The 27,011-nt window shown below is 30.3% G+C and overlaps 1 long non-coding RNA gene across 1 annotated transcript; it reads left to right on the forward strand.

Annotated features, from left to right (window-relative positions):
• Window positions 1-9,480: 9,480 nt before the first annotated feature.
• LOC139899096 (uncharacterized) lies at window positions 9,481-25,191 on the forward strand. Its single transcript, XR_011777316.1, has 4 exons — window positions 9,481-9,782; window positions 9,898-10,056; window positions 23,760-24,251; window positions 24,974-25,191. It is a non-coding gene; the product is annotated as an uncharacterized lncRNA (long non-coding RNA).
• The last annotated feature ends 1,820 nt before the right edge of the window (window positions 25,192-27,011 follow it).

Raw genomic sequence — 27,011 nt, forward strand, 5'->3', positions numbered from 1 at the left:
TAATTGGAACCTTTTTGATTGTATCTTGTACATTTGAGCTTTTTGGTCGTTTGCGTCTTTCAAATCTTTGTTTTTGTCTTTAAATCTTCATTTTCGAGCGATTTGCGTCTTTCGTCTTCGCACTTATTTATTTAACTATTACAACTAAAAATAAGGAAATTACATTTAAAAACTTTACATATTGGAACGATATTGCTACTAAATATATGTTCATTTGGAGCACTATCAAATATCCCCACACTTGAGCGTTGCTTGTCCTCAAGCAATACAGAACTTGAAATAAAAACATACATGAATCACTTTTTTATTCATCACATTTTGTACATCAGTGATTTTGATATAGCGGTATAAACAATGACAGTAATGATGGTTAAAGGTGGGTGTGTCATCCACAGTTGCCTCGGGTTTAGGTCAACGACACTTGCAATCAAATAGCCAATTTACTTTCGGTTTCCAAAGCAAAGTGCACATTTGAAAGGTGGTTTACAGTCCCACATGACTATGAAAATGTAGATCCTTAAGGAAATTGGATCTTTATGAAAACATTTGATCTTTTTGAAAATTTAATCTAGCTTTTACCCTAGATAAGTTTTCCGGAATAACCCTTCACCGGTGTTTGCAAAATATTTTTGTGGGTTGTGTGGGTTTCAGATTTGAAAATTTTAGCTCAACACTTGTGGTTTTGTATTACCCACTTGCTAACCTTGTATTAGGAAAGCAACACGTCCAGTTTACTTGTCCCGTATATTACCTTTCGGCAAACTACCGTCCGGTTGTAAAGGAAAGCGATGAACAAGAAACTGTTAAGGCAATGTCCCGTGACATGCTTTTAATTATGGTCCAAAAACGTGTCGGATGCTTTTACTATCCTTTGTAGGAGCAATAGTAAAGCTCACCCTTATAATTTTTCGGTCTGGCACAAGGTCCTGTCTCCGACCATGCTATGCAACCACCGTTCTTACGGTTGACACCCGATTTGGTTCAGGTAACCTAATGAATTCTAATGAATTCTCAGGATTTTACGTTCAATGGTAATGAACGCATTGAAAATGGGTTTTCAGAAAACAAATCGGTTTTAATTTTGATCAAAATATTTTCTCGTTCAAGCTCGAGTTTAGATATCATTGAATTCCATGAGTTTGAATTCTCAATCTTTAAGGTCAATCTCTAAGATTGAGTAATATCAGTCTTAAAAGCTGATTTTTAATCTTTAAGGAGATTATCCTTTCTGGGGATCTGATTCATTAGTCTTATCAAGCTAATTTGCACGGTGCCCCCCCGTTGTACGAGATAAATCCTTCTCATGGTTAGGATAAATCTGACCACATGGCGACCCTGTTTGATGCTGAGGTCCGTGGATTTCCAGCCGATTTTAGTGATGACTTTTCTAGATTTTTCATCAACCTACAGCTGGTCTGGACGACAACTTCTTGACCTAAATCAAGAAGCGTGTGTCTTTTTTGGAAGACTTTACTTCCTTCAAATGATGGAATTGATTCATCGTGTAGATCCATCTTTCTTTCAAAAGTATTATAGTAAATCGGGTAAAACTGATTAGTATTATCCAAAACAAAAGTACCTGCAATAATCTTGTACAAAAATATGTGATAGATAGTTTTTAATTGAATAACTTGGTACATTCTCCCCACACTTAGTTTCTTTCTTTGCCTTTTTATTCTCCTTTATTCCATTTTAAATGAATTCAAGCGTTTTAAGTTGTTTCTCAATTTATGTCCTTTTCGAGGTAACGATAATTTCGGTATTAACACCTAGTTTTTATCGTTCATAAATATGTATAAACATGATTTTGAGTTCATTTAGTTGAAAATTTTTCAAATTTTCACAAAATTTGGCAAATAAACCAAGTATAAACCTGAGAGAATTTATAACCCTTCCCCACACTTAAGATCATGCAATGCCCTCATTTGCATGAAATCAGACTATAATTTAAATTCATGAGGGTGATTAGCGTAGAAAAGTGATTAAAAATACCGAGTTTGCAAACATATTGTTATTTCACATTTGATTTTTTGCGTCTTGTCAAAATCAGTAGCTTTTTTCTGAACTTCATGACAGTCTTTGAAAGTGCGTTGTTTTACCCTGTTGTGTACATAACATAAAATACAAACATATATATACATATTTTTGAAGTTTGGTACATAACCCCACGTTCAAAAATTTATAATATATAATATTTTTGGCATGCTTTAGATCAATAAAATTAAAAATAATGATAACAAAATTTGTCGCCCCGCCCTCGAGTAAAGCAATTTCGGTTCAATGACCTAGTGTTCAACTTACGACGAATTTTAAAAATCATATTTTTAACTTAAAGAAATAAAGTAAATTTTGTTTTTTAAAATCACAATAAAACATAAATTAAAATGCATATTAATTTCAAATAAAACCTAAAAAAAATAAAAATTCAGAATGGAGGGAGAAAACTAGTTCTTTAGTGTCTGCTAGCGGAAAAGACCAATCGAATTCCATTCTCGGAACTACACGAGAACAGAACAACTAACTCCAAACAGCATTTTCTTTTTAGAATATTTGAATCTCCTCACACTTAGGTAGATGTGGTGTCGAAATTGTGATTAACTTCATCGTCAATTTCTCTTGGACCATAATCAACTTGCATATCTGTGACTTTTGCTTTAAGCCAGTGACCAGCTTTTTCCGTAATATCCACAAATTCAACTAGCTTCGCCTTTTCTTTAGGTGACAGATTGGATACTAACCGGTTACATAACTTAAAGTTCCCCTTACTTTTAGCATCAATAACCCGTTTAAAAAGTTTCTTCATTGAACTGTTAATAACGGGGTTATTTAATTTCGTATCAACTATGGGGTTCTTTATTATCAAGTCATCATTAGGTGTTACTTCATTTTTCCCACACTTAGGCGTTTCATTATTGCTAAGCACTGCCGTTGGAGTTGGTAAAACAACATGGTTCTTACCAATCGTTTTTATTGGTTCAACGGTTTTGGTTGGTGGAGGTTTAGATTTTCGAATCATAAAGGTGATCGATTTGTCACCACTTTTAAGTGTCATTCTTCCATTTCCTACATCAAATAACGCCCCGGTGGACGCAAAGAATGGTCGACCTAAAATTAGAGGAATGTTTGGGTCCTCTTCTATGTCAATGACAATGAATTCGACTAGAAAGGTTAAATTACCTACTTGAATGGGTAGGTTGTCAGCAATTCCAACTGGGTGCTTAATGGTTTGATCAAAGAGTCGAACACTCATATCCGTTGGACTTAACTTACCTACACCTAATCTCTTATATAAGGAAATAGGCATAACACTTACACTTGCACCTAAATCTGCTAGTGCATCATACATGACACAATCACTAAGTAGACAAGGAACAATAAATTCACCCGGATCACCTACCCTAGGTGGAGGTTTTGGTGGAACTGTATTCACCGGGTTTACTTCTACGGCTTTTTTTTCTTGTACTTTCTTATTCTTTTTCTTCTTCTTCTTTCCAGAAGTATCACAATCTTTATTACTTATTACTTGCTCATACTCAACTCCTTTTCTTGGAAACGGAATGGGTGGTTTGTATGGTGCCACCACTGGCTTTACATACTCTGGTGGTGGTGGTGTAACTTCTTCATTTTTATTCTCATCTAAAACCTTCCCATCTTCCGGAGCTGGTTTTTCAGAATTTGTTGAAACCATGTTAACATTCTCATTCCGAGGATTTGCTTCAGTATTACTCGGTAGCTTTCCTTGTTCCCTCTCACTCATTAAGCTAGCAAGAGTACCTACGTGTTTTTCTAGATTCAAAATGGAAGCTTGTTGAGTTCTTAATGACTGATCAAATCTCTCATTTGTTTGGGTTTGAGTTTCAATAAATTGTGTTTGAGATTCAACTAGCTTGAATATCACGTCTTCCATTTTTGACTTTTTCTCTTCGGTTTGTTGTGGTGGTTTATACAAGCCAGGTCTTTGTTGATTGAAAGTGTTGTTTTGAGTTGGTTGGTTATTCGGACCTTGTTGGTTATACCAGTTATTTTCGGGTCCTTTTGGATTGTAAAGAATGTTTTGATTTCGATTGAAGTTTAGCTTTGGCGGTTGATAATTATTTTGATAATTATTTCCCGGCCTTTGGTTCATATAGAAAACATTCTCTCGTTGTTCCATGGTTGGTTCAATGTGACAATCTTTCAATAAGTGTGGTCCACCGCATAGCTCATAACTGATTCGTATTGCGTGAATATCTTTATTCATCTTTTCCATTCGTCTTTCGAAAGCATCTATTTTTGCGGAAACGGAATCAAAGTCATGGCTAGAATCGGCTCTAGCCGCTTTAGATGATCGAAAGATATCTTTTTCTTGGTGCCACTCATGAGAGTGGGAGGCTGTATTATCAATAATTTTGTAAGCTTCAGTTGCGGTTTTCTTCATGATGGAACCACCGGCTGTTATGTCGATGTCTTTTCGTGTAGCAACGTTGACACCTTGGTAGAATATTTGTACTATTTGGTAAGTGTCTAAACCGTGTTGAGGACATCCTCTCAACATCCTTCCGAATCTTGTCCACGCCTCATATAATGTTTCATTTGGCTTTTGCGCGAACGTAACAATTTCTCCTTGAAGTCTCACGGCTTTGGATGCCGGAAAGAATCTTTTAAGAAATTTCTCAACTAAAACATCCCATGTGTCAATCGCCCCTTCAGGTAACGATTCTAACCAATCTTTGGCTTCTCCCTTTAAAGTCCAGGGAAACAACATGAGATAGATCTGTTCATCCTCAACTTCTCGGATTTTGAATAGTGTACAGATCCTATTAAACGTACGAAGATGTTCGTTTGGATCTTCCTTCGGCGCACCACTATATTGGCACTGATTAGTTACTATGTGTAGGATTTGTCCTTTGATTTCATAATCTGGCGCATTAATGTCTGGCTTAATAATGGCGTGACCTTGGCCCGTGCGTGTGGCTCTCATTCGGTCTTCCATACTTAGAGGTTCTAGATTTTCCATGATTGGAAGTGTTGTATCCGAATCACTAGAGGTTTCTAATTTAATGGTTTCTTCCTCAACAATCTCTGTTTGAATGATTGGTGGTTCTGGAGGAATAATTAGTGGATCAGGGTCTCGGAATTGTCCCTGAGTATTCTCCGGATTCTCAATTGTGAGGTTTGTTTCAAAAACTGGGTTATCGAAAATTTGAACTGAAGTACTTGGTCGACTGGATGACGATTCTAAAGAAAAATCAACGGCGGTTATATTTGCTAAATGTCTTGATCTAATTACAGGTGGTGAACGTACAAAAGGTGGTGAACGTCTTGCTCGGTGCATTCACTGAATATCCTATTAGTTTTTAAAAGGAAAGAAAAATTATAATAAGTTATCCAATCAATAGACTTTTCTGATTTTGCCCACGTTTCGAATAGCTAAAAGATGCAGCAGAGGGGCAGGATTCGTTTGGTCTCAATATAATTGAGTACTGTTTGGCTCCAATAACCCGGTCCACGTACAAATCCAACTATTACTACGAACCAGAAAATTTTGATGTCTATCAATTTAACCACTTAAAATAAATTTTCGTAATTTTAAGAAATTTAGAGAAGAAGTAGAAAAAATTCTAAGTCCTAAAAACTAGAATGGCGAGAAATAAGAAAGAAATAGATTGCGCGTCGAAAAATGTCGAAAAATAAAAGGTCAAAAAATAGGCGTCGAAAAATAAAAATAAGAAAGTAGTGCGAAATACGGCGTCGTAAAATTCTAAAGCACCTAAAACTTAGTCTAAGGAATAAGCACTTAAGGGATTTTACGGCAAAGCCTAAAAATTCTAGAAGTAAAAATAACTATGGCAAAACTAAACTTAATACTAAAAGTTGCGACTATAGTCTAAAAATCTAAAGGTAATAAAACTAAAAAAACATTTTTTTTTATAGACAAAATCTTAAAAAAATATATTTTTTTTTTAATAAATTTTTTTTTTTTTACGTTTTTTTTTTTTTTACGTTTTTTTTTTTTAAAACGAATTTTTTTTCTAAAAAAAAACATTTTTTTTACAATTTTTTTTTTTTACGTTTTTTTTTTACAAATTAATAATTTTTTTATAATTATAATTTTTTTTTTCAAAACTTTTTTTTTTAATTCATTTACTATTCATGAATAGTAAATGAAAATAAATTAATTAATTTACTATTCACATGAAAGCGACATGATAGAAATTATTAATTATAAGTTACATAATATACCCCTGAAGTATTTAATAAATACGACTTTTTAAAACTTTTACGTATCAAATTTGATTCTAAAATATTATTATATTTTATTTCAATATTATTATATTATTATATTCTATTTCAATATTATTATATTATTATATTTTATTTCAATATTATTATAATTAAAAATATAGCGTTTTAGCGCTCCCCGGCAGCGGCGCCAAAAACTTGATGTGTGCAGCGGGGTGTACGAAATAGTATTAATTTTTACTACAAAATGCGACGAAATATTACACAAGTTTTATTTATTTATTTATCGAGTGGATATACCTAAACCTTGCTACAACACTTATAGGCAGTGTACCTAATCGTAGAGTAGTGTAGTTTTTAGTAAGTCCGATTCGTTCCACAGGGAGCTGGTGAAGTTAACGCTATATTATTAAGTTTATTTGTAAAAATATATATATAAATAAGTAGTAGTATTATTATAAAATGGGGGTTTTACCGTTTAATGACCGGTTTGTCGATTTTAAGCGTAAAAATAAATGACAAAAATTAAAGTGCGTAAAATAAATTGCGATAAATAAAATGACAGAAAATAAAATGACAGAAAATAAAAGTGCGATGAAAAATACAATAAAACAATTATGCTTATTTAAACTTCCGTAATCATGATGTTTAACGTTTTGATTTTAATTAATTGTTACTCGGGTTAATTGTCCTTTGTCATGGTTTATTTGATACCTATCTGGTTTTTATCCATAATAGTCCATCGGTCATAAATATAAAGTGCGAGTGTCCTCGTCAAATTACCCTTATACCCGAAGTCAAATATTCCAACTAATTAAGGATTTAAACTGTGACGCAGTTATCACTTCTGTCAACAATTACACCAGTTATCACTGTATGTAATCTACCCCTGTTTTGATTAGATATGAATATTAATTTACCCACTTGATCAGTTTGAATAATCAATTACCCAACCCGAATAATTAATTAAATGATTATAATAGATTCGATATGAACGTCACTAAATAGGACAACCATAATCATTATTAATTATTAGGATAATTAATTTGAAGATAGGTTCGACAGACTCCAATGAGTTGTCACTCAATTAGACAATACCCCCCATCTATTAATAGTCAATAGTCCAATTTCCACAAGTGTCGGTCTTTTGCCCAAACCTTAATTATGGTACAAAATCCAATAACCCCGTCTTAATATTTAGTCAAACATCACTATTACTTCGGCTTAAATAAGCATAACAATAACTTAGTTACGAGACATTAATTTAAAAAAAAAAAAGAACATAACTTACAGTGATTATTAATCGCGTAGCGTTACACGGACAGAGTTCCTACTTTAAAACCCGTAAAATATTTCTTACAATAACCCAATTATTATTAAACTTAAATTAAACTTAATATTATAAATATAAATATATATATTCTTACAGAGGGAAAGAAAGAAAAATGAAGTGAAGGTGTTTTTTTTCATTACTACGTGAATTCCATTTTATAGGCAAATGTTGATTTGAAATTTTCACTTATGACCCCTTAACTATGCTCAATTAACAACTTTTTATTATTTATTATTATTCTTATTATGAATTGTTTAAATATTATATTATATTCTTGTGCATAGTTGACTTGTACTTTCAGCTCCGTTGCGTCGAGCGTTGATAGTTGGCTCGGGTACCGGTTCCGGATTTTCGAACGTCCTTGCGTACAATTTAATATCTTGTACTTTGCGTTTTGAATCTTGTACTCTTGTAATTTCGAGACGTTTCTTATCAATAATTGGAACCTTTTTGATTGTATCTTGTACATTTGAGCTTTTTGGTCGTTTGCGTCTTTCAAATCTTTGTTTTTGTCTTTAAATCTTCATTTTCGAGCGATTTGCGTCTTTCGTCTTCGCACTTATTTATTTAACTATTACAACTAAAAATAAGGAAATTACATTTAAAAACTTTACATATTGGAACGATATTGCTACTAAATATATGTTCATTTGGAGCACTATCAACAATATAATAAGAAAATATATTGAGTTACTTTACTTATAAATCACTTGCATAAACAAAAGATATCATGCATAAAGTTGACGAAATTGTATGATTACAAAAAAAAGGTGCACGAATCACAAATGTTCACTGGCACGTAGGCCATTACAATAAAAGAAACTTAAACCACGAATAAGAAAATTAAAGGGGTGGCTTATCAGTAACGGTGTCCTACACTAATGGTAACAATCCTTCGAACTCTCGCCCGCAGCGATCAGGAGGATTGCCCCATGTAAACAGAAAAAAAAAATACTATACTAAAAGGTGGGGAGCGCACCCTTAATGTTAAAAGCAACAAACCAATCACACTAAATGGGTAGACTTAAGGATACACGTAACCTCACGCATGGCGCTCGTGCGTATCACGTGTTACACACACGTCCAGATAAATTAAACCACGTGTGATTGGAGGCGCTTTACGATTTTTCTTGGCGCGCACGAAAGCAATCTGGTACAATATTATCCTTAGTTAAATACAATCATTTTCAAATTATAACTATGTTATTTATGCTAATTATTCGAAAGGATCTAGAACGAATTAAGGGTAATCTAGGGTTAGAGTTTCACTATAAATACGACCCTAACCTCATTCACTCGACACAAACATTTTATGTATTACTCAATTATAGATTGCATCCATGAAACGCACTTACGGTAACATGTATGTTCTTTGGAAATAAACTCTATGCAACCACCTTTAGTGGCCATTGTTGCGGCAATTGCCATCAATGGTGGACTATGCTTTAGTCACCCTCTTGTAGATCATCTCTATGAGGGTCATTCACGGTAAACCGGACTGGAGATTAAAACTATGAATGTCCTTAAACACTCCAACTTGCACTCAACCTAAATCTAGTTCCTAGAACTGATTTATGTTCGATCAAATAATAATAATAATAATAATAATAATAATAATAATAATAATAATAATAATAATAATAATAATAATAATAATAATAATAATAATAATAATAATAATAATAATAATAATAATCACTCTATACCTTAAAATAGAGTCATTATTAAGTAATAATTCATTTGTAAAACCCCTTTAATCACCATTAAATCAAAAAATTACTTTACAATACCCCTTAATCTAATGGTCATTATTCTTCATCTAAACTTATTAGGTAATAAATCAAGTTAAAATACACACATTCTCTAAAATACCCTTCTTAAATAATACAGAGTAAACACACAAACGTACCTCCCTTTGTAACTGAAGCCCTCAATCGAAATATATATGGCTTCAACCTAATCGCGTAGGAGTTTCACTCGAATCATGCGTTGAACAGTTAGCCCTAATATAAGAATCGCTCGTTAGCCCTAATTCGGGATAAAGAACGTTATCATCTTGAAGATAAACAATCAGGGTCCAAGTGTTTGATTCAATCTGAGTGTTAATTCACAAATCGGAGATTTGAAAATCAACGATACGATCATATATTGTTGATATTTGGCATTCAAAGTCAATACCTACAGCGGAAGGTATTTTTATATGCTGATAATTCTGCAGGTGTAGGAGGTATATTTCAAACGGATAAATCTTAAATTATTTTTATTTGTAAGTATTTTTTGTATACTTTTAAATCTTAAATTATTTTTATTTGTAATTAATTTTTGTATACTTTTTTATGAAGGTGACCAATACTTCATTAACTCAAGCTCGAAAAGGCAAAGATATTCAGGGTATTCCATGGGAAAGATTGAATATAACAAGAGAAAGTTACAGACAAACAAGACTCGAACAGTACATAAACTATGAGAATATTCCTTTATCAGGGGATCAAGTCGATAAAGTATGACTTTAACAATCCTATTCTTAAATAAATATCATGTGTACAATTATCATAACCTTATTTTTATGATGAATATATCTAATATTTATTAGGTTTAGTTTTAGCTATATTTTTAGGTAGAGTGTTTAGGGTTTAGGGTGTAGAGTTTAGGATTAGGTTGTAATGTTTAGGTTTAGATTTAAGTTTCGGGTTTAGATTTAGGTTTAGGTTTAGGGTTTACAATTTAGGTTTTAGGGTTTAAAGTTTAGGGTTTAGTGTCTAGAGTTTAGGATTAGTATGTATGGTTTGGGTTTAGTGTTTAGGGTTTAGGATTAGGTTGTAGGGTTTGAGTTTAGCTTTTATGGTTTAGTGTTTAGTGTTAAGAGTTTAGGTTTGGGTGTAGCTTATGTTTAGGTTTAGGTTTTGCTTTATGTGTAGGTTTAGGATTTAGGTTTAGGTTTAGGGTTCAGAGTTTAGTGTTTAGGGTTTTGGGTTTAAATTTAAGTTTTATGGTTTAGGTTAGAGTTTAGGGTTAGCTTTTAGGGTTAGCTTTTAGGGTTTAGGGTTTAGGTTATGTGACAACCCGGAAATTTCCAACCAAATTTAAACTTTAATCTTTATATGTTTCCGACACGATAAGCAATATTTGTTAAGTTAAATTGCAAGAATTTTAAACTATGTTCATACATTCATTCAACCTCGACCAAGTTCCAACGATTCACGAACCATTAAACGAATATGATTATATATGTATATGTGTATATATATTATAACTTGAAACGTAAACAAAATATTAGATTAAATACTTTATATGATTGTATCTGTTTCAAAATGTTTATCAATGGAATTAGAAGATAAGATCAAATGATTGAATTATCAGATATATTGAATTATGATTACAAGTCTCTGTTGAAAGGCCCACGTTGATTTGAGAAATCTTTCCATTTTAACAATATTCGAAAAATGGTAAAGTGATTTATAAATAAGAATAAATTGTCAATCATTGAGAACTAGACAAAGGATAGTGGAAGATTGAATCTCATAAAGACTCGATTGATCTATTTAGTTTCAAACGTACAAAAACGTTTTCAATTTAAAAAGAACTTTATTATTAAAATGTATATAACTTTTATAAATATCTAGAATCACTTTTTACAACTCATTACTTAACTAGTATGATAAAGATAACGATATTTATATTTTATTTTATTAAATATATATAACAATTTAAATTAATATTATATATATTTATACGCGTATTATACGTACATAATTTTATACTTTTACTATACTTAAACTTTACCTTTACTTTATTTTTACTTTACTTTAACTTTAATAATTCACTTTAATAATTCATACTTTAATAATTCACTTTAATAATTCATACTTTAATAATTCACTTTAATAATTCATACTTTAATAATTCACTTTAATAATTCATACTTTAATAATTCACTTTAATAATTCAAAAATCTATTATAAATAGAATTCAATAGGTTTCATTATTTCATAGAAACTTGAAAATATTTTTCTCTAAACTCTCTCAATCGATGTACATATATTTTACTCCGTATTATTTCAAGATATTATTAGTATACATAAAACATTACGACGGAGTGCTGTCCGAGTGATTTCGAAATTGTTTTTCGAGTAGGATAGGATTAAGGAAATTATGGGTTATAGCTATGGAGGTGATTGAGTATGGTTCATGGGTATGCTCGTGAGGTCAATATAGTGTTTATCATTTCCGTTGCGTCTACGTACCTTTCCTGCAATATTGAATCTCAATATTGATACGTGAGTACTCATAATTTAACTTTTACATACTAATAGTGTATCCCTGACTAGTGCTCGAGTATTTAGGATTATGCATGCTTGTATTTTTGATATTGCCCTTAGACAGGTTAGGTTGAATATTGAATTAGTTACACTTGCGGTTGAGATAAGGTATAAGATATGCATGTCCTTGGAAAGCTAGCGAAAAATTAAGAACTTTTCCTTTAGATATCGAATGGTTTCGATGAACGGATTAGAAGTTATAATCAATTGAATTTTCGATATTTTTATTAAAAATGATTATTATTATCGTCGTTTTTTTATCGTCGTTCTAGTTTTATCTTATTATTATCATTATTATTATCTTTATCAATAAAAGGGATTTATCATTAAAAATTATTATTTTTTTATATTATTACTATCGTTAAAGTTATAATTAGTATTATTATTATTATCCAATTATTATTATTATTATTATTATTATTATTATTATTATCATTATTAATATATATATATATCATTATTTAAAAATGGTTATTGTTATTGTTATTATTATTATTATTACTATATTATCATTAAGATAATTATTAGTATTATCGTTAATAATGTTATAGTAACTATCATTATTAATATAAGTGTAATTAAAACAAATATTGGTAACACCTAATTATTTTGATTTCTATTATTATCATTATTATAAACACGATATAAAAGACGATTAAAAGCTATTAAACGAAACGATTAGGAAATAATGAGTAAGAGTATCATGATGAAATTAAAATATTATAAGATATTGATTTAGGTAAAATTATCGTTCTTATTATTTTTATCATTACTATTATTATTAAAAGTATCGTTAGTATTAAAACTATCATTTTAACAAAAATTATCATTTTAATAGAAATGTCATTGTTACTATAAAATATCATTATTATTATTATTTTAAATAGAATTATTATTTTAAAGATAATATTAAAAATTATCGTAAATATTAAAGTTATCATAATTAGAATTATCGTTTTATCATAATGTCATCTTAGTAATTATAAATATTGATATTTTTATAATAATATATTTTTTATAATAATAATTATTATTACAAAATAATACAACTTTTACTTACTATCATTATAGATATTATTTTATCAAATAAATATGTGATACAAACATATTTTACTACGTGTAATAACTTACTTTAATAATACCTATCATATTATCTTTATGATACTAAATGAACCCTATAAATTTTATTACTTAATATATATAAAAGTATATTTTATTACATAAATTTAATATAAAATTTTATTTATTAATAAATAAATTATATTATTACTCTAATAAATCTTTTAAAAATATTTAAAAATATAAAACGACGATATTTAAACTATATATTAATCATGTATGGATTTTTGGAAATTATTTTGAGTCAAATTTACTTTTGTTGACTTTTGCATATTAGTCTCGAGCATTAGGATTGTAGTACACTATGAATTGACCTAATTTGTTAGACAAATATTGACCAACACATAATTATATATAATTAATTTAGGTTCGTGAATCCGAGGCAAACCTTGCACTTGTTCAATGACGTTATATGTATTTTTACTACGAAATACAGTATGGTGAGTTTCATTTGCCTTTTTACCCTTTATATTTTTGGGACTGAGAATACATGCGCTTTTATAAATGTTTGACGAAATAGACACAAGTAATTGAAACTACATTCTATGGTTTAATTATCAAAATCGAATATGCCCCTTTTTATTAAAGTCTGGTAATCTAAGAATTAGGGAACAGACACCCTAATTGACGCGAATCCTAAAGATAGATCTATTGGGCCTAACAAACCCCATCCAAAGTACCGGATGCTTTAGTACTTCGAAATTTATATCATGTCCGAAGGAGGATCCCGGAATGATAGGGGATATTCTTATATGTATCTAGTTAATGTCGGTTACCAGGTGTTCACCATATGAATGATTATTTTTGTCTCTATGCATGGGACGTATATTTATGAGAACTGGGAATGAAATTCTTGTGGTCTATTAAAATGATGAAAATAAATGATTATGATAAACTAATGAACTCACCAACCTTTTGGTTGATACTTTAAAGCATGTTTATTCTCAGGTGTTAAAGAAATCTTCCGCTGTGCATTTGCTCATTTTAAAGATATTACTTGGAGTCTTTCATAGCATATTTCGAAGAACGTTGCATTCGAGTCATTGAGTTCATCAAAGATTATTATTAAATCAATTTATAGTTGGATAGTGGATATTATGAAATGGTATGCATGCCTGTCAATTTTCAATGTAAAAAAAGTTTGTCTTTTAAAAACGAATGCAATGTTTGTAAAATGTATCATATAGAGGTCAAATACCTCGCAATGTAATCAACTATTGTGAATCGTTTATAATGTATATGAACGGGTCCTTTCAGTTGGTATCAGAGCGGTGGTCTTAGCGAACCATGTCTGCATTAGTGTGTCTAACTGATAAGTCGTTAGGATGCATTAGTGAGTCTGGACTTCGACCGTGTCTGCATGTCAAAAGTTTTGCTTATCATTTTTAGTCGGAAATCATCTGCTTATCATTCTTAGGAAATTACCTGCTTATCATTACTAGTTTAGACACGTCTTGCTACATTAATTGCATGAGTAGTGTATAGACAAAATTCATATCTTAGCGTATCTGCTAAATCATATCTTATCGTATCTGTTACTTTAAACTTTACCTGACATATCCCGTAAATTCCTCCGTAATCTATGAAATCTTTTGTTCTATATCTATGGATATTCTATGTAATTAGAATACCATCCGATAACCGAAAATCATTTCATATCAAAAAAAATCCTTATTCAATCGTACGAAATGGAATTCATCATTAATTCAAGTTCCTCGGATTCCGAAATGGAATCTCACTCCAGCTCTGAAAGCAGTGTGACCGTAATGGATCAACCAATCAGCCATCATCTATTTTAGATGAATTGTGGATGGGTTCGTAGCCTCCTCAATCATTGGAGACAAGAAGAAGGTGATCCCTTCCATCCACCCCATTGCCCTCTTAATGAAGAACCTGAAGCACTTACCGGCGAACCAATCCGAAACACAATTTTCTCTCTCATTTCCAGAGTATCTCGTCACGATTATATACTACATCAAATTCTAGATTATATTTATCCGCTCGTCCGAACCGACAATCACCCCGGTATAATAGAAGAAGTCAACGAGCTTCGCGCTCGGGTAGTGGCTTTGGAGAATATGGTGCAAAGATTACAAACACCAGCAGCAGCACCAGCAGCATAACCAGTACCACCATCATCAACGCCAACAGTACCATTACCACCTCCAACCACAACTGCGTCGTAAACCTCAACTTCACAATCTGTCCCATGAGCATCAACGTCATACGCACCATAGATACCAAGGAGTACCAACAACAATAACTGACGAAGTATTAATTCATAACTTCATTGGAGAAACATTCCGCGGCGATTTTGTAATCTCTAAAGTCTTAGAGATTATCTAATCTAGCCCTAACCATAAATCAGTTAAACGAATCAAAATGATAGAAGGAAGAGTAGAAACCCTGACAAAAATGGTGTGTGATTAACAAGCTAAACTTGCTTTACCAACAGCATCAACAGTACCGTTAGCGTTACCAGCATCGTCAGTACAGTCAACATCTGAATCAACAACACCGATAACATCACAAACTCCGTCAATTCAAGAATCACTGTGGACATTATTACGAATCAATAACGTGTATATTGTATCAACGAGTTATGAAGAATTAACTCATTCCCTCTGAAGAAATTATATGTATATTATATATATATATATATATATATATATATATATATATATATATATATATATATATATATATATATATATATATATATATTTTGAAATAAATCTTTCCGTGCTAAGCTATTGTGTGTGAATCTTAACTACTCGGTTAATTCATATTACAAATATGCAATAATGTACGTCTTTCGGCCGCAACTTAACCAGCGTTAACTACAATCTCTGTCGCAATTCAACAAATTTCAATTCATAATAAATCAAGTATATATTTGATTGTACACTTTCATCATCGATGTACTCGAAACTTTTCAGATAACATCATTCGTACTTTGCGAAATTCACAAGAATTCCACGAACCGAACATCATACATCAACAAATAGCGAAGTATTGATTCATAATTTCAATGTCATTAAAGAAATACTGCGTAAAAGTTATGTACTTTTTAAAGCCTTTAGGGATTATTCAATTCTAGTTTCAACCGTAAATCAAATGAGTTTAATTTAACATTAACTCATTAAATCTATATTACATCTGAAGAAAATATACATATATATATTTTCATAAAGACTGTAATAAAATTCTTTTGTACAAAATATTAATTGTGAAAAATTTTTTTTTAACGGGTAGGTAATACCCGAGAGATATATAAATTCACAATTAATATGTTACATTCTTCGAATCTGATTCAGCAAATCATCCATTATACTCCCTACTTTCACAACAATATACATTCTTTTATAGAAATCAAAACAACCATACTCATTCAAAATTTAATTACATATTCTGATTTTGAAATCTCAAAATTCAACTTGAGATAAGACCAAAATCATCACTCTTAGATCCTTACATCTTTCACAAGCTATATTTTGACTTCAAAACTGTGTTAGAACATCAAATGTATGTTAACGATTACAATCTGTGTTCAAACCATTCGAAAATTTCTGAAGACACTTCGAATGATGAGCAATCGAGATGATGATCCAACCACATGTTACCCACAGTTATGTACCCGAAAAACTCTTGAAACCAAAGTAAAAGTTTAAACAACGTATCCGCGTCAGATTCTTTGGCATTTATTAGCAAAAATAACTTTGCGACTCCTATTCAAAGTAGCCAGTTTTGTCACAGCTCCAGCAAGTCAACTTCGACTTTTCAGTCAGACTAACCTTATTATAACCTTGAGATATACACCATCGTTACCAGGGAACCTTTTACATTCCACCACATTATTAGCAGATGTACCAACAACTTCATTACCCTTTGACTTTAGCCTCTCCAAAAAGTCATTATAATTATTCATTGAAACCCCATCATTTACTCATTCGCATCTTGTAATGAGAATTGCCATACGAATCATTGGGAATTAGCAATCAGTATTTTGAAATCTCGCAGGATGTTTATGCCAACAGTTATATGTGTATATATAACGTCTATCTTCTGGACTTAATTTGAATGTGAAGTTTCTGAAAAACACTTCGAACTACGAATTGGTTCTCCGAAAATGGAGAAAAAAAAATGCTGATGAAGCAGCGAAAACTATAAACGACTTTAAAGGATAAAAGCTGGATTATAATGATGAAGTGTGCTGGAAAAGCGCAGAAAAAGAGAAGTTTTGGAACTGGAAAACGGATTGAGCAAAGTAGGAAGGAGGCTGTGGACAAATTACAAAGACTGGACCTGACTTGAAAGGATCCAAATGATTCAGTACCTGCTGAAGTCATTAACGAATACCTTGCTCCTGACTCTAAACCCATGCGGACAATATTCTTCATCATCCTCTGATATTAGAAATTCTAAAATATCATCATATCTTTCATTATAAATATCCTCCATATTTCTGAAGATATTTTCTTAATTTTTCTTATTTGAAATCATTTACCTCTTCGCGCTATCTGTATTACATCATAAAAGAAACTATTTTAGTTTCTAAATTCTGAAACATTCAAGTTTAAAATAGGAATATTTTGAAGTAATGTTGGGAGCTGAAGCATTAATTAGTATAATATAATGACACTTGATCAATGTGATTATATTACAGTAAGTCATGCTGAGTTTCTAAATGGAACGTGATGATTCACAGATTATAACATCATCATGTGCCATGTTATACGACTCTTGTATTCTATTTAACCTCTAAAATATCAAGAAAATATTTCTTGATGATTCGGCCTTTTCCAAGGTATTCTAGTAATTTGACAAGTCAAGATCGTGCCATCACAATTTCCTTCCCAGAACATTAACAATGTTCATTCCGAAATTCATATCTGTGAATTCTGGACCATTACAAGCGGTGCTTAATCGCAAGAAGAAGAAACGAAAGGACAAAACTTTGAAATAGAAATTGGGGTATAAATTGCAGCAAATAAAAGAGAGCATTAACTGTGAATGATAATGATTATAGAAGACAGAAGCAGAGACTTTGAAATATAAGGGAACATATAAATCCCAACGACAAACCAGAAATTATAAATCATATATATCGATGCATATAGCAATATAAAGACACGGGAGAACTAGAAACACTATAAACCCAAGAGTATAGTAGAAGTAAATAGATTCTTCCGGCGGTAGATGAAAAAGAAGAATGACCGATATGAAAGTTAGAAGTATATCGAGAATCAGAACTGGATGGAGCATATTGATGAATACTTTAAAATATGAGTTGAGGGGGAAAGAATAGAAGGTGATGAAACATGACTAGGAACTTAGAAATCAACAGATTTAACTCACACAATGGCGGAATAAGTGAATCAAACCCTCTAGTGAATAGGTTAAGTTTTTTTTTTTTTTTTTTTTGATTAATTTAGTCAAACCACAACTAAATCAAGTGTGATTAGATCAACACCTAGAGCTATTATTCACCACCTGGGTGATTTGGACTGAGAGAGAATCGGAGGAGCTCACTAGATCTGAGTGTGTGTAACAAATGAGAGACTTAACCTAAAATGAAGAACATAAGACTTTATATACCCCTGCTGTTGACTCACCCATACGATTCATTCATCACACGTACGAGTTGGCTTCATCAGCCGTACGGGTGATCACTCACTCGTGTCTTCTCATTTAGGTTGTAATTGTGACTTAGCTCAGCATCAATCGTGCGTATGAGCCTGTCAGCCGTACTAGTGAGGCTTCACTCGTACGTCTGACCAAGTCTAACATATTCAAACATCTAAATCTCGTTCCTGCAGTTCCTGTAACCACATACAAACACGGATAAGATAATAACGAGCAATCATGGTGGCCTGTAAACTGTTGTACCTGCAATGGACGTGGGTAGATGTCTAGGGAGTTGCATAAAATGCATCAACAGAAGGTGTGAGTTGTAAGGAAATGAAGGAGGTGAATTTATAAGAAAATCTCCGACAGAACAATTAAAATGGACGATCGCATTTAAAGCAGATCCTAATTTCCTTGATTACCGGAGAGTCAAAACTTATTAAGAAGATTTTCTTCAAATCCCTTGAAATCTGGGAATCAATCATATCTACGTCAAATGATAAGATGAATCTACACTTACTCATTTCACTCTTCTATTTTAGCTTCATTCGTACTCTTCATATAAATGGATTGTTTATCCAAATTATTCGCTGATGAGAAAACTCTAATTTTCAGCCCGTATGCATCATGAAAACATACTTATTATCATTCACGACCTTTCCACTCAAATTTCGGGACGAAATTTCTTTAACGGGTAGGTACTGTGACAACCCGGAAATTTCCAACCAAATTTAAACTTTAATCTTTATATGTTTCCGACACGATAAGCAATATTTGTTAAGTTAAATTGCAAGAATTTTAAACTATGTTCATACATTCATTCAACCTCGACCAAGTTCCAACGATTCACGAACCATTAAACGAATATGATTATATATGTATATGTGTATATATATTATAACTTGAAACGTAAACAAAATATTAGATTAAATACTTTATATGATTGTATCTGTTTCAAAATGTTTATCAATGGAATTAGAAGATAAGATCAAATGATTGAATTATCAGATATATTGAATTATGATTACAAGTCTCTGTTGAAAGGCCCACGTTGATTTGAGAAATCTTTCCATTTTAACAATATTCGGAAAATGGTAAAGTGATTTATAAATAAGAATAAATTGTCAATCATTGAGAACTAGACAAAGGATAGTGGAAGATTGAATCTCATAAAGACTCGATTGATCTATTTAGTTTCAAACGTACAAAAACGTTTTCAATTTAAAAAGAACTTTATTATTAAAACGTATATAACTTTTATAAATATCTAGAATCACTTTTTACAACTCATTACTTAACTAGTATGATAAAGATAACGATATTTATATTTTATTTTATTAAATATATATAACAATTTAAATTAATATTATATATATTTATACGCGTATTATACGTACATAATTTTATACTTTTACTATACTTAAACTTTACCTTTACTTTATTTTTACTTTACTTTAACTTTAATAATTCACTTTAATAATTCATACTTTAATAATTCACTTTAATAATTCATACTTTAATAATTCACTTTAATAATTCATACTTTAATAATTCACTTTAATAATTCAAAAATCTATTATAAATAGAATTCAATAGGTTTCATTATTTCAAAGAAACTTGAAAATATTTTTCTCTAAACTCTCTCAATCGATGTACATATATATTTACTCCGTATTATTTCAAGATATTATTAGTATACATAAAATATTACGACGGAGTGCTGTCCGAGTGATTTCGAAATTGTTTTTCGAGTAGGATAGGATTAAGGAAATTATGGGTTATAGCTATGGAGGTGATTGAGTATGGTTCATGGGTATGCTCGTGAGGTCAATATAGTGTTTATCATTTTCGTTGCGTCTACGTACCTTTCCTGCAATATTGAATCTCAATATTGATACGTGAGTACTCATAATTTAACTTTTACATACTAATAGTGTATCCCTGACTAGTGCTCGAGTATTTAGGATTATGCATGCTTGTATTTTTGATATTGCCCTTAGACAGGTTAGGTTGAATATTGAATTAGTTACACTTGCGGTTGAGATAAGGTATAAGATATGCATGTCCTTGGAAAGCTAGCGAAAAATTAAGAACTTTTCCTTTAGATATCGAATGGTTTCGATGAACGGATTAGAAGTTATAATCAATTGAATTTTCGATATTTTTATTAAAAATGATTATTATTATCGTCGTTTTTTTATCGTCGTTCTAGTTTTATCTTATTATTATCATTATTATTATCTTTATCAATAAAAGGGATTTATCATTAAAAATTATTATTTTTTTATATTATTACTATCGTTAAAGTTATAATTAGTATTATTATTATTATCCAATTATTATTATTATTATTATTAGTATTATTATTATTATTATCATTATTAATATATATATATATATATCATTATTTAAAAATGGTTATTGTTATTGTTATTATTATTATTATTATTACTATATTATCATTAAGATAATTATTAGTATTATCGTTAATAATGTTATAGTAACTATCATTATTAATATAAGTGTAATTAAAACAAATATTGGTAACACCTAATTATTTTGATTTCTATTATTATCATTATTATAAACACGATATAAAAGACGATTAAAAGCTATTAAACGAAACGATTAGGAAATAATGAGTAAGAGTATCATGATGAAATTAAAATATTATAAGATATTGATTTAGGTAAAATTATCGTTCTTATTATTTTTATCATTACTATTATTATTAAAAGTATCGTTAGTATTAAAACTATCATTTTAACAAAAATTATCATTTTAATAGAAATGTCATTGTTACTATAAAATATCATTATTATTATTATTTTAAATAGAATTATTATTTTAAAGATAATATTAAAAATTATCGTAAATATTAAAGTTATCATAATTAGAATTATCGTTTTATCATAATGTCATCTTAGTAATTATAAATATTGATATTTTTATAATAATATATTTTTTATAATAATAATTATTATTACAAAATAATACAACTTTTACTTACTATCATTATAGATATTATTTTATCAAATAAATATGTGATACAAACATATTTTACTACGTGTAATAACTTACTTTAATAATACCTATCATATTATCTTTATGATACTAAATGAACCCTATAAATTTTATTACTTAATATATATAAAAGTATATTTTATTACATAAATTTAATATAAAATTTTATTTATTAATAAATAAATTATATTATTACTCTAATAAATCTTTTAAAAATATTTAAAAATATAAAACGACGATATTTAAACTATATATTAATCATGTATGGATTTTTGGAAATTATTTTGAGTCAAATTTACTTTTGTTGACTTTTGCATATTAGTCTCGAGCATTAGGATTGTAGTACACTATGACTTGACCTAATTTGTTAGACAAATATTGACCAACACATAATTATATATAATTAATTTAGGTTCGTGAATCCGAGGCAAACCTTGCACTTGTTCAATGACGTTATATGTATTTTTACTACGAAATACAGTATGGTGAGTTTCATTTGCCTTTTTACCCTTTATATTTTTGGGACTGAGAATACATGCGCTTTTATAAATGTTTGACGAAATAGACACAAGTAATTGAAACTACATTCTATGGTTTAATTATCAAAATCGAATATGCCCCTTTTTATTAAAGTCTGGTAATCTAAGAATTAGGGAACAGACACCCTAATTGACGCGAATCCTAAAGATAGATCTATTGGGCCTAACAAACCCCATCCAAAGTACCGGATGCTTTAGTACTTCGAAATTTATATCATGTCCGAAGGAGGATCCCGGAATGATAGGGGATATTCTTATATGTATCTAGTTAATGTCGGTTACCAGGTGTTCACCATATGAATGATTATTTTTGTCTCTATGCATGGGACGTATATTTATGAGAACTGGGAATGAAATTCTTGTGGTCTATTAAAATGATGAAAATAAATGATTATGATAAACTAATGAACTCACCAACCTTTTGGTTGATACTTTAAAGCATGTTTATTCTCAGGTGTTAAAGAAATCTTCCGCTGTGCATTTGCTCATTTTAAAGATATTACTTGGAGTCTTTCATAGCATATTTCGAAGAACGTTGCATTCGAGTCATTGAGTTCATCAAAGATTATTATTAAATCAATTTATAGTTGGATAGTGGATATTATGAAATGGTATGCATGCCTGTCAATTTTCAATGTAAAAAAAGTTTGTCTTTTAAAAACGAATGCAATGTTTGTAAAATGTATCATATAGAGGTCAAATACCTCGCAATGTAATCAACTATTGTGAATCGTTTATAATGTATATGAACGGGTCCTTTCAAGTTAGGGTTTAGATTTTAGGGCTTAGGGTTTAGAGTTATGGTTTAGATTTAGTTTTTAAAATAGTGGATTTTAGAAGAGTTTAGGGTTTAAGGTGTAGTTTAGGTGTAGGGTTTTGGGTTTAGATTTAGTGTTTAGGGTTCAGATTACGGGGTTTAGATTTTAGGTTAGGGTTTAGAGTTTTTAGGGTATAGAATTTAGGTTTTGGGTTTAGGGTTTAGATTTAAGGTTTAGGTTTAGATTTTAGGGTTTAGAGTTTAGGTTCAGGGTTTTGATTTTAGATTTAGGGTTTAGGGTTTAAATTTAGGGTTTAAATTTTAGGGTTTGGTGTATCGGTTTAGGGTTTTGGGTTTAGATTTACGGTTTAGGTTGGGGTTTAGGGTTTAGATTCTAGGGTTTAGATTTTAAGGTTTAGGGTTTAGATTATAGGGTTTAAACCGATCTGATTGATTAAACATTTACGTTGAGCCTCTTTCTTCCTTTTCTATTTTCAGTATTTTAGATAATTATCCATTTAATGAAATGATTCTTGTGTAATAAGGAACCATTCACGATTTGCATTGTATTATATGATTGTTAATTGATTGATCTTAGAACTTTCGGTGCATTATATTTGTAGTCAATTTGTATGATGAAAAGGGTAGAAGTATTTTCTTTAGTGATCTTCAAAAGGTGCTATATGATTTTTTCAAATCATATTATATATGGATGTATAGATGATCTTCATCATCAACATCTTTAATTATGTACATTAGCTGTCTTCTTTTTAATTACAAATTTCACACCTTTTTTCATTTTTCGCGGTACTACCAAGGATGATGCGCAAGTGGTAGTCTTTTGGATACAACTACAAAAAAACACTCTGTATTCTACGGGCGACTAGGGCAATCCGAATTTTGAATTTCACGCCGGCTAATAGGAAGCAGATCATGGGAGGCAGATCGATTTATCGCCGAGAAGAGGATGGTTGGTATTACAAGGTACGTAACGGTAATAATCTCTCAATTCCTAATCCTTATGAATCAAAATTAAAAAAACCTACCACAAATTTTTACTTAACGAACCTTCCTGATCGGATGGATCGTAAAGGATTGTGATTACTTGTCCAGTCTTACTTCATTCTTATGTTAATTTGTAAGGAATTGAAGAACAATCAATCGGTTTTTTCCAGTGGAACTATTGATATTATTACTTTAATCAAACATGTATCCTTTTGACTATTCATTTTTTCAATCTTTGTGTTTTCTTAATGTATCATTTCGTTGTAGGTTATTGTGGGTGTGTATTTGGATTGCAACTACGTTTGGTAAGTTTGTTTATGTTCTTTTAGCTTTTTGAATATTAATTATTCTGCTTGAATTTGCTATCTGTTTTGTGTGACAAGTGTTCATGCTATGTGAAGTTTGTTAATTTCATTATATGTGTTATTTGCGTTATATGTTGCTATTGTTATTGGTCATTGGCATTCTTGACTGATTAATGTTACTATACTATCGAATTCAGATTCAAATTAAATGTTTATCGAATTCCCTATTTATTAGATAGATGGATCAATTTGCCATTCTTTTCTTTTTGCTCTTCACTATTAAAAGTTGTCTCAATACGAAATGAAAAATAGAAAGGTATTAATATAGGTATTGTAGAAAGCAGATTGTATATTCAAACTAAAAGATTGACATTTTTCAATTGACCAGTACATTATACATAACATGCATGGTAGGTTATTTGACTTATTAGGTTCTCATCGTTTAAACAGTTGAATTCTTTACTTTAGCTTATGTTCATTTGTTTTTTAATATATATCATTTTCTTTACTTAGTTAATAGTACTAATGTCAAACGCTCTGTTTTTGTATATTAACAAAGTGTTGAAGTTCAATGCTCTTGCATCTAATTTTTCTTATATCACTTTTGAGGTATGTAAAGTGTACTGTACTATTAAGTTTGAGTTATTGTTCTTGCGAACTCATTTATATTTGAGTTTAATTTTTTTATAAGATTTATTTGATTTTTATTTGTTATTTTGTAGCTTATTATGATGGTATTTTTATATCGTACCAAAGATCCATGAATAAAAAAAAGGATTAAAATGGTACTGTAGCATATAAAGAAGAGAGTTATGATTCGAGTAACTCGGAAGAAATTGTTGATAAGGGTTATAGAACACTTTGTATATATTTTTATTATAAGGGTTATAAAGTAACATTATGTTGTTAATTTTGATTTCATTTAGAATACTATATGAAACCTGAGGTATGTTGTTTATTTTTATATATTGACCATGATTACTTTTTTTTGAATTATGTTCTGTTGGAGCATGAATCATTTGAAGCTATTCTTTAATCTATCATCATCTTCCAAAAATTATGTATTTTGCTACATTGTTTTAATTAATTTAGAGATGGCAAAATGGGTTCTATGTAATTTAAAGGTGGCAAGATGGGTTCTAAGTAATTTGGTGAGAATGTGTAATATGTTATACTTTGACATGTGTGGGAAATGATAGAGGTATCAAATTCGCTTGGTTGGCTAAGAGGTAACGAGTTTTATAGTAAAAAATCTTATCATATTGTAAAGAAAATTAGACAAGTTCGAAACTTGTAGCTGTTAGTTCTGTTCAGGTTATCCATGTTTCATTTTTAATATATGTGTTAAAATGGGCGGTTTGACCCATTTTCATTTTAGCTCTAAATTTACATGTGTCTCAAATGATGTGAAATTGCCAAATACTCGTGTAGTTTTATTACAAGATGAGATTGTTAGTTGTCAACAAAGATAAAAATTTGTATAGGTGGTTATTTGTTGTTTATAACTATTTCACTATAATGTCTATGTGTTTACTCTACACAAGCGTTTCAATTCTAGCACAACGTCTAACCTGTTCAAATGACAATATAAAAAAGTAAACACATAAAATTCTAAACCGTGAAAACGGTCAAACTAGACCGCTCCAAAACAGACCATACCGTCTAGCAAGTTAACTTACTCGGTGTGATATCGTTTGATATATTTTAAACCGTGGATGCCGGTTTGGTTTGAGAGTTGGTCAAAATCGGACCAAACAGGACCGTGAACACCCCTAATAGCAATGGGGTATTTAAATCGATGCAAATTTTGAGCCCTTCTTAGCATCAAAGGAGTAATACTTTAGAGAAATCTATAGTTTGCAGATCATCCTACATGTCAGAGATTTGACCCATTTACTTCATTGATATCGGATACTTTGGACTTTGGTTTATATTCAATGAGTCAAATTTAAAAGCACAAAATCAAACTATACAATCGCCTATAGTCTATGATTAATGACTACAGGCTCCTGAACATTTTAACAATAAAGTTTTTTTGAAGTTGGAAGTCATATAAAGCTCATGAACCTTTACCATATAATGAGTGTTGGATGTCAGTTTTGTCATTTTGAGTTTTAATAGGTGTCAAAAGTTGCCGTTTTACAATGCAGCGTTGTGGCTATTTTTAATTAAATATAATGTACCGATATTTACATGCTAACCAAGTACGTGAAAAGTCTTTGTCGGAGATTCAAAAGATACTCATTGCAAGACAATAAGCTGTGACATTATTCACACTATTTATGTTCACCTATAGAGATTAGTGACATTAACAAATATATGGCAAACGAGATCGTAGAATTGAGAACAACATCAAAAATTTACATTATCGCCGCATGCAATTTTATACATCGAACCTCAGATAGGAACCGTTGATGACTACTAATTTCGAATTTAAGTCCGTTACTTTATTTTGAAAAGATTTTTTTATTTGTATTTCTACACATTTGAGCTTTTAGAATATTTTATTGTTTATTTTGTTATCATAATTGAAAATTGTCCTAAAATATCAACATTTCATAAAACTCGCGAAATCGCGGGTGTTTAACTAGTAATAATAATAATTACGGAGTATTATTATTATTATTATTATTATTATTATTATTATTATTATTATTATTATTATTATTATTATTATTATTTGTATTAAATTAATTAAGTAATTACGGAGTATCTATAATAATATATATAAAGCTTTAAAATGATGATGTTATCATTAAG

The sequence above is a fragment of the Rutidosis leptorrhynchoides genome, chromosome 3, assembly GCF_046630445.1.
Source record: "Rutidosis leptorrhynchoides isolate AG116_Rl617_1_P2 chromosome 3, CSIRO_AGI_Rlap_v1, whole genome shotgun sequence".
In the NCBI taxonomy this organism is placed as follows: domain Eukaryota; kingdom Viridiplantae; phylum Streptophyta; class Magnoliopsida; order Asterales; family Asteraceae; genus Rutidosis; species Rutidosis leptorrhynchoides.